Genomic DNA, 9946 nt, shown 5'->3' on the forward strand with positions numbered 1-9946 from the left:
GCTGCGGTGCTGCCATCTCACGTGGCCACCAGTACAGAAACCACGCTCATCCCTGGATGTTATTATTTGATATTAAGAATCCGACCCATTTTTAAGTTATTTTGAGATGTGTTTAATATAAAATCAAACCTAAAGTGGTTCCTAGGCTTGTGTTAATGGAAGAGAGATAGAAACCTGAAACTAAAAGTACCTTTATTTTTTTTTTTCTACCTCCAAGTACGTATGGAAATAGCTCACTCCAGCCCCTTGTACTTAAGGATCCATTTGTGCTGCTGCCTCAGCTCCTCCTGTGGAAGGCAGCGAGTTGAAAGAGTGATTTAGACACTGTTAACACAAACGAGAGGAGACAGGCCAGTACTTAGCGCGACAGGCTCCTCAGAAAGTTTAGACAGGGAGAAGCTGTTTCTTTTCTCTCTGTCGTTTCCCTTTTGCAGCCTGCAGATGAGGATTTCATAGGAGCATAATTCAAGGAGAAGGAACCCCTAGGTAATCCGTCTCCAGTCATCTGACAGTCCTTAAAGTCCCCATTCTCTGCTGAGCAGCAATGTATGTGTAGCAGATGCTATTAGTACATGCAATAGAAAGAAAACGGTCCAGAATGAGTGACAGTGCGTACACTAGAGATCCAGTGAAAATATTCAACAGAGGAACTGAGGAAACGTGGAAATGAATGGGGCTGAAGGGCGATGTCCCCACTCTGATGTTTTTGTATTCTAAAATGCTCAGTCCCCAATTAGTGGGTTTGATGGGGTACTGGAGGGTGATGGAACATGGCTTGTCCAGGCAGCCAGCTGGCTGACCACCGTCAGGTCTGACTTTAGAAGGAGCTCTCCTTCCAAGTACAAAACCAGATGAGAATTCAGATTCATAACTCCCGGATTAAAACTGAATGTAGATCACAGAATTTTCCCTACTGATAGCACCACTTAAATCTGGGTTTTTGTATGCACATTTCAGTATTGGATCATGAGACAAGAAGTGGCTTTATTTACTAAAGTGAAAGTCATCATTGTGCAGAGCACCAAGAAGGAAGCTGCTCTCTGCCTTACATGCCTAGAATATATTTTGGGTAAACTTACATAATTTGAGGACAAAAGTCTTTCTGCTTCCCTCTAGAGGAATAAATCTGACCTCAATATTCAACAATATGTCTTCCAGATAAACTTGACTTGTGTTACTGTGTCCATCGTTTGGGTACACTGGAGGAATCACTCCAGCTCTGTTCAACACCTGGGGCTGCACGTGGACTTCTAATTAGAGTGAGTAACTTATATATTTTTTTCTTTTTTCCCTTTCTGAGGCATAAGATCATTCTCTTAATCCTAGAAATAACTTTATTAATTTTTTTCAATGTAACTGACTACATTAGCACAAGGGAGATGGCTGGAGATCCTAGGATAAAAGGCATCTATTGTGTAATTCTCTAGATTAAAGCCGTCAGGCAACTAGGTAGATTCAGAAAGTCAAAAGGATAAATGTCCTGTGACAAAATAAGATGAATAATTTCCTTTCAGTTTCAGTAAGGATGTTGATAATGACCGTGGTGTGAAAGCAGGGCACAAATGGGATGGTGTGTGTGGACATTTAAATCATTATGGCTGAGGTAGAAATAAAACTCAAACTGCTTGATGATGCAAGAGGTTTGATAATGAGATGATAATGAGGGGAAGAAATTGCTTTTATTTCTGATATTTGAAAGAGCTGTTTTACAGAACATTGGTGCAGAAGCAGGTTGATACTGTATTACAAAAGAATTGAAATCATGGCACATCTATTTTAGAGGGAAAAAGTGATCAAGGCATTTGTAAGTCTATTAGTGTGACCTCTGTAGTAGCAAAAACAACTTTGAAAGGCAAAATAATTAAAACAGTGAGATGGATCACAATGCGTTCTGCAAGAAAAGACCACAGAAGAATAATATGGTAACTATTTTCTAGCTCGTTGATGTGCTTTAGATCTGAATCCAAATAAGCTAGAAACATTTGATATATGCAGTATGAGAAATACTCATTAAGACAGAGGTAGGTAAAATGAAGTTAAATCAGATCAGAAAAGTGCTGCAAAAAGAGATGAGTTCTCCAGGAAAGGAAATATTTCAGGGGGGGTGGTCACTAATAAAGTTGTGGAAGGGTCAGTCCTGGCTTATCCGATTTCATATTCTCACTACTAATGGAAATGGACACGAAATACCAGTGACAAACGATAGTGGAAAAAGCCAGTGTTAATTGAGTGGAATTTACTGGGCTGCTGATAACTGCTGGACAAGTGAACAGAAAAATCTGTGTAGGAAAGTGGTGATTATGAAACCAAGAAACACCTGGATATCTTTGACCACCCTAGGTCACTGAAGCAACAGTAAGTGGTGGAACTGTGGAAAAGGAAGCGTTCTCAGATACCTGAGGCAACATATCTAATAAAACATGAGAAAAAGCAAATCTTTTTGACATTATTACCTGGTATCCCTTCATCTTTACTGCAGTATGTTTCTAGATACCCTGTCCAGTGTAGACTGTCTTGGGGAGGAGCAGGTTCTGGGAAGGACTGGTGGAATAATGAAGTGGATGGGGAGTCAAAGGCTTGAGTTCTTTAGAGAAATAAATAACTGCTGTTGCTAAACGAGTGAGAGGTTTGTGGAGGATAAGAGGAGCAGAACAATTCAAAGTGCCAGGGAAGGAGATGATCTGTTAAGCTCAAGGGTAGCTCTGACACGAGAACAAATGAATGCCAACTAGCCATGATTAAATTTAAGCTGAAAAATATAGGCAGGCTTCTCAGAGGCGGAGAGGAGAGCTCTTCTGCAAAGACTTCCGGGAGTTCAGAAAACTTGAGATTCATCCCATCTAACTTTAGATACTTGGTGAAGGTACTTACCTTAGGGATTTAGTCATACGAAACTCCTCTATAATTAATGTAAGAGCCTCCTCCAAATGTGACTCAAATCTCAGGTGTGTTGGATTATCCTGGAGATGTCTCCCCTTCACCAGAAATCCAAGGTAGCAAAACAGAACTAGTACCGACTGCTGTGCCTTGGTTAAGTCCCTCAAATATGATGGATGATTCTCCAGATGGAAAGGATTAGTTTACTCCTAGACAAAGATTGATTAAATAGTGATATGGAGCAGCTACCTACCAGAGCAAAGGCATTGATTTGAGGACCCAGTTTTGCACCAGCCTATTTCCACTTACATCTGAAGCATCTGAAGCCCAAAAATATTTCAAAAGGAGGTTTGTGCTGCCAGGCTGTACTTGGTGTTATCTTCAGAACCATGTATAGCCTCTGGATTCTGTCTTGAATTATATAAAAGTCTCAAGTGTCACTGGAAATCATGGCAAGTTCAAATCTGGGAAGAAAGATGGGTTGTTCATAGTGTCTGTGGGCAGTAGTTTTTGTCTCTGTTGGAGAAGAGGCAGGATTATTGACTTATAGTTTTATTAAAACAAATTTTCTTAATTTTGCTTAGATTGATGAGCTCTTTTATAGCACAAGTTAAGCTGTCCAGATCTTCTGAGTTTGTTATTCTATCCCCTCACTATTTTACAGTGTATTGTGGCCTTCTTTATGACACGTAATAGTGTGTCTACAGTAGCAGGTCTTTTGTTGTACACTAGTTGTTATATCTTGGTTGTAAAGAAACTGCCTTTCCAGGTCTCTTGCTGATCTCCGTTTCATAAAGTGGAACTAATTTAAAGACATTTGAAATTAGACAAGAAAATGGAGGCTGGAAGGTGACGTGGCTGCTGGTGGGGGTGAGGAGGAGAAGGAAGCTCACTAAATACTGCCCTTCCAGGGTTTCTGCCATTAGCTGATGCATTATTTTTCTAAGCTCATTAAATAACCCTTAGAACTGTGAAAAGGTCAAGAGAGAGGGGAAGGAGCTGAAGATGCCTGTGGATTTTGGTAGTGTTGCCATTTCCTAAGTGAGCAAAGGAAGGAAGGGAGGAGGATGAGGAGGTAAGAATAGGGATGTGGAATGAAGTGCTGTTTTTGTTGATCCTTGCAGCACTGCCACCTCCCTCCCTCCCTCTGAAGGCAGTCACTGGATTTGCCCGAGATGATGAAAGCTACAGATGAGGCTTTCAGCAAATTTTGTCCTTCCTCTCTACCCGATTTGCTTCATTTCTCCCCACAAATGCAATTCCTGGGCTCACCTCTGTGCTGGGGACAAAGAGAGAGAGCCTAGTGCAGAGACCCAAAGAGAGAAATGATAGCAGGGAAAATTACCAGTTGTTTCCTCTCTGTTCACCTGCCTCGAGTGGTTCACTTAATTAACAATGCAAGTGTGAGCTGACAGATTTGGCAGGGAACAATAATGCGGTGGGAGGTGATGGAAAGTAGTCTTGCTGGGAAAGTTGTTCCTGGTTTATAAATACACCTGATTATTACAGAGTCACCCATTAATGACTCTGTAGTTTATAGCAACATTCCCTGTTCCCAGCCCTTGTTTTCATGGTGTTATGCAGAGGTGGCAGAGTTCTTCTCTGGGAGGTGAAATTCATTTTGCAGTGCAGCTTTGTTTTCATCCACTGAGCATTTAAAAATTAAAACAGATAGAACCTACCTGCTTTCCTATGGGCAAGGGCATTAAGTAAAGGTGGGTTTTGGTCTACGCACATAGGAAATGTCCTTGTTTTATTCCTGGATCAAAAGATGAGTCGCAGGAGGCACCAGGCTCAGGGTGGTTGTGTCCTTGGCTCTGAAAGGCCTGGGTGAAGGGAAGCCTGGTTCTGGTCTCCTTTACTGACAAAGATCAGGTGCTACTCTAGCATATTCCAGCAAGTCAGAGAATTACAGTGGAGGAAAAAAACCAACAGCAGAAAACCAGATGAGTAACCAGCTGAGCAGTTGAGAAGTAGGCCACATAAACTAGAATGTGTGTGATTTTCCCATAAAATCAAAGGCGTTGTAGATGGAAATTTAACCTACCATCTAAATATTAATGCTTTGTAAAGTTTGAGTGTGAACTCTATAATTTAGGCCAACGTCTAATCGGGGAAAGAATTGAGCTGGCTTTGCTGAGCTGAGCGAGAAACCACGTGTGACCAGGCAATGCAGCCTAATGAGCTGCAGCTTTCCCTACCAAAGCTATTCTTCTGGTTTCATGGCTGATTCCAGTAGTCCTGGTCACAGGCTGTGTGGGACCTCACCCCAGGAAAAATCCTCTTCCCTTTTTTTTGGCTCAGACTTCAAACCCTCATTTCTATCTGCTCTGGGTCTGTTTCTCCTGGGGCTGTCAGTGGGCTCTACAGAAGCAGCTCATCTTCAGTTCTCCTTGCACCAGTTACACCCAGCCCCCAGTGCAACTTGCTGTTTGAAGCCAGCCCCAAATTGCACTCATAGCCAAGATGCATTCAGTGCCACGGCAGGGGGTCAGTTGTGGCTGCATCCATTGCTGTGAGATGCAGAAGTTGTGTTCTGGTTGCTTTAGAAAGCCAGATCCTATTTGGGAACACAACATGTAAGAATGCTTGAGGTATAAAATCAATTTTTTAGGCTTTTTAATGGGTCTGTCTTCTAAGCCCATTTGCAAGACATCCAGATTTGCAACTCAAATGCCATCCAAAGAGATATGAGGAAGAATTTCAGGCAAGCTCAGAGGTATCCGAACCCACTGATGCTCTGGGGACCTGGGGTATGCCAAGCAGGTTTACCTGTTTACAGAGCTCTTCCTTACTACTGCAGACAAATTCCCTTGAGCAAAGAAAATGTTTCCTTTTAATTGACTCTTGTTTCTTACTTGTGAAAGACAAAATCCGAAAGAAAACAAGCAGACAAAAATTAAAAAACAAGCAAAAAAAAAATAATCAACAAGTCGAAGTTTTAAATTGAGCTGGTAGAAATATCAAAGGCAATGCTTTCAGAAAAGTGTCTGATACTTTAAATACTGTTCATGGTCTTAATACGAGACTGAGGTGAAATGTGAAGCTGGTGTGTGGGGTTGCCAAGTGGTGAGAGGGCTGTAGGCCTGTGATGCATTGAATAAAGGACATTGTTAGGGTCCACTTCTCAAAGAAACTCCCCTGCAAAGCCCAGCTGTCTTCCCCTCTCCATGTGGCCCAGGGAGGTTCATCAAGTAAAGCTCTCGTGCAGTGTGTGCCATGGGATTCAGCACAACGTCGGCCTTTGTCAAAAAGGTGGTGCTCAGAAATTCTACACAAATAAGAATCCAGTTCTTTGGATTCTGTATGAAGAGAATACTGAGCGCTGTGACATTAAATATCTTTTTTGCTTTCTTTTTTCCAACTTTCTGGAACCGATGAATATAGAACGTAAATTTCTGCCCTTTGCCTTGGGAAAGCTGGGGAGCTTAGGTGTGTTTGTCTCCCTGTAGAAAAATTGCATGAAAGCTTCATTTGCCTGGGTCAGAAACAGAACAAGATTGTTTTCTGAGGTCAAGGCTATCCCTGTGTAGGACTGGTGTTTTAGTGCTGAATTCACAATATTGCTGATGGGTTCTTATTCGTCTGAGAATGTTCAGTTCTTATGACTAGATTGAGATTAAGGTCAATGGGATTAGGGTGTGCAGCTTTACCAGGCACAACTGAAAATCCCTGTTTGCATGGCTGGCTGCCGAGTTCCCTAGGAGGAGAAGAGCGATGTCTCAATGTTAGGACATGTATTCCCCCACCTACAAGCATGCATGGACACCCAGAGCCAGGCAGCACATCTTAGAATGGGCAAGTGTGTGGCACGTGCTTCCCTTGGGATTAGCACTTCAGCAAAGAGCGCGTTGAGCCCAAATCACACATCTTTATTTACCAAACAGATTTCTGCTTGTTCAGTGATGTGAGCGAGTGAGTACAAGACAGAGATGAGCTTCTCCGGAATTGGAACAGTTTCTTTGTCAGCCCTATGGCTCCTCCATTTAATTCCACAAATCTGCTGTAATCAGAGTGGCTTCACCCACCGGCTCGGCGGAGATGAGCGGTGGGGAAGCGTCGCTTCCTTTGCATCTCTCTGCGTTCTCAGGCATTGCATCAAAGTGGCACAGAGCCTCCTGGGAAGGGGATTTGCTATAACTCATGTCAGTCCCAGCCACATTATGTTTATGGATATGATAGACTGAACACTGAAATTACCATTTGCACAAATGATCACACAATTCCTTCAGGCCTACTGTGTGCCTTTAATAGTCCTATCTTTCAATAATGAAGTGGAGATCAGTCAGGACTCTCTGGAAATCCCATCTTTTTCTTTCATTTCTCTCTTTTTCTCCTCCTTTTTTGGGGGGCTTTTTTATTGCACACATTATTTTCGTCCTTTCTGTGAGCCAGATCCATTTACCAAGAGGTTTTAAGGGAGATCAGAAATTAGATTCTCAATATTCTGTTAATACTCCAGAACTAGCAAGCTGGCAGAGAAAAATTCATTGCTGCTTGGGGCAATGAGTCATAGAAATCTCAGAAGTTAGGGAATTGCATATAGGGAAGAGGGATGCTATTCATGAAGCCTCAAATACAGAACAGGAAAGATACTTTAGAGAGTCAGCTTTCCTTCTGAACATAATAGTGGTTCTTACATGCCCTGCTCCGTTTCCTGTAAGATTTTACTCTGTCTTAGGATACTTCAGTATCCTAAGCAGCTGAATGCTGGTGTTACAGGGAAGACATGTGTCTGTTTGTGTGGGCTAAGTGAAGCTCTGTAATAACCAAAATCAAGATGGGTTTGACCCTCTCAATTTTATCTTCATAAATACCTCTACTACACTTCCATTTACCCCGTTCTGAAGGAAAGAGTCTCTATGAGAAGCACTAAGTTTTTTTTTCTTGAATTTATCTTCAGGGACTCGCCCAAAGCTGAAAGGTTTAAGGGAGAGCTAGAAATGGGATGTGCAGAATGGGTTAGAATTGAATTCTAGAACTGAGGGAATCTGACCTTTCAGGACACTGGGCATGTTCTGGAGAGGCAATGGGAAATCTGCTGGCAGTAACAGAAGTTCCCACTGGTGATATTTAGCTAAGAGTCCTGGGAACTGGGAGCAATAACAGGTTGTGCCCTCGCAAGGAATGGTGCTGTGTATCCTTGTCAGGACTGCAGCCCCAGATGCAGAGGTGGTGTCAATCCATAAAGCTCCTTGACAGTCTATGAACTGGACTCACAGGTAAAAAAAACAGAAGGTTTTGATGGAGCTGTACAGGGAAAAATATGAATCTGGCTCTTTCTATTCAAGTTTTTGTTGAATTTTTTCCATCATCTCCCCTTAGAATCTCATTCTGCGTCCCCATCTCTTCTCCAAATTTTTCCTCCATCCTCCTGCTCACCTCTTTATTTCGTTTCTCATTACATCTCATAGCAGCTTCCAAAACATGTATATAGTCATGCTGAGATGAGATTATCTTCTGAAAATATAACCCACCGATGGTGATGGTCAAAGCCATCAGAAAGATTCCATCACAGTCACAGTCCTTCTCAAACTCCCCATGTGAGTGCACCAAAGTTCCTGTAAAAGCATGGTGTTTAGGAGCAAATTCTGTCTGGAAATGGATTTGAGTCCTCTGCAAACCTCTGTAACGTGAGCAGCAGTTGCAAGAGCTGGGGAGACGCACTCAGAACTTGAGCAGCCTCTTGGTGAGGGTTTCCAATCCTGAGCCTGAAGCCTCCATTTCCCCTCTGCCTTTCCAGTGGTGGGAAGCTGCCAACGTATTTGTTTTTAATTATTTCCCTTGTTGCATTCGCTCTGTTTTCTTGCTTACGTTAACACAGCTCTTCTTGCTGCCTGCGCTCGGCTGCCTATTTGTCATTTCTGCTGTTTGACGTGTCGTGGTAATCTATGTGCACCCAGCCTGCTGTGCATCGATATTTACTAATGGAGCTTCTTGTATTCAGAGGCTGTTTGCAATAAAAAGATAATGAAGAAAACTCCTTGACCCTGTCCAAGCAGTTTGCAGAAATCACAGCTATTGACAGGGGTACGTCCATGTCTGTCCATGGCGTGGGGAGGACAAGAAGGAGGGAGCTGAAAAAGGGGGAGTAGGGACCTGGGAGAGATGTGGAGGAAATAAAATAAAGGAGAAATAGAAGGCAACAAGGGAGGGGTATGAGAGATGGGAATTGTTACAGGAAAGAGGAGAAGGGCAAATGGAGATCCAAGTGCTGTGGGGAGAAAGGCTGGAAAGCCAGGAGAGATACAGGGGTTAGAGCAAACAGAAAGGAGAGTGTGGACAGAGGCACTGTTGGTTTACAGAGGTTGAGAATTTGGCTCCGTAACCGCAGGTTCCTGTCCCATAGAAGTGATGCTGTGGTGTCTTCAGGCAGAGCAAAGTTTCTGTGTCACAACACAGCACCTGATAGGTTGTGCAGTCAGGGGATCTTTTTGGTCCTGAAGACCAAACCACTGTATGTAACGCATTTTGCAATAAAATCTTTATGGATTTTCCCAGCTTCTGCAGCATGAAGCAATAGTGAGATCAACAAATGGCTTCATGCTTGCAAAGTGGCCAAAAGAAGACATTAAGAGAGATTTTGAAAATTCTGGGCAAATTGTACAACAAAAACAAACCCCAGTGCCTACAGCAGAGCACTTAAATCCACGCTTAATGGCCCGACTCCCAGTAGAGCACATGCAGTCCTTGGACTCTAAGGAGTTATTCCAGCACAACGTTGTGGCCTTTCGTATATTTGTGTGCGTTTTAAGATGAAGCATTTTACAAAAAGTTTCCTGTCTTTGCTAATTGTTACCTAGCACAGAGCCATTCCAAGCAGGACTGGAGCACAGGGAGCTCGGTGTCTCCTGATGCTGTCTGAGCAGTGCGCCGTGCTGGTTTGCAGTAATCCCACTGCAGGCTTCACAAATCAGTAGGGACAGGGCTGAGCTGAAGAGGATTAGCAGGAGTAATTTACAGGCTGGGCTGTTGTTCAGAAGTGTTCCTGATGCAGCCTAGGCCACATTGATCTGTGTGTTTCAAAGTCTCCAATACAAAAGCAATTATCAAGGACCTGGTGCGGGCC

General features: G+C 43.0%; 1 long non-coding RNA gene across 1 annotated transcript in view; it reads left to right on the top strand.

Annotated features, from left to right (window-relative positions):
- The window catches only part of LOC104913664, a 161169-nt gene that overhangs the window by 124990 nt on the left and 26233 nt on the right, over positions 1 to 9946 (top strand). Inside the window, exon 3 of the long non-coding RNA XR_002120585.2 lies at positions 1159 to 1259. This is a non-coding gene — a long non-coding RNA (uncharacterized LOC104913664). The remainder of the gene's footprint in view (positions 1 to 1158; positions 1260 to 9946) is intronic.

This window comes from Meleagris gallopavo, chromosome 19 (assembly GCF_000146605.3).
Source record: "Meleagris gallopavo isolate NT-WF06-2002-E0010 breed Aviagen turkey brand Nicholas breeding stock chromosome 19, Turkey_5.1, whole genome shotgun sequence".
Classification (NCBI taxonomy): Eukaryota; Metazoa; Chordata; class Aves; order Galliformes; family Phasianidae; genus Meleagris; species Meleagris gallopavo.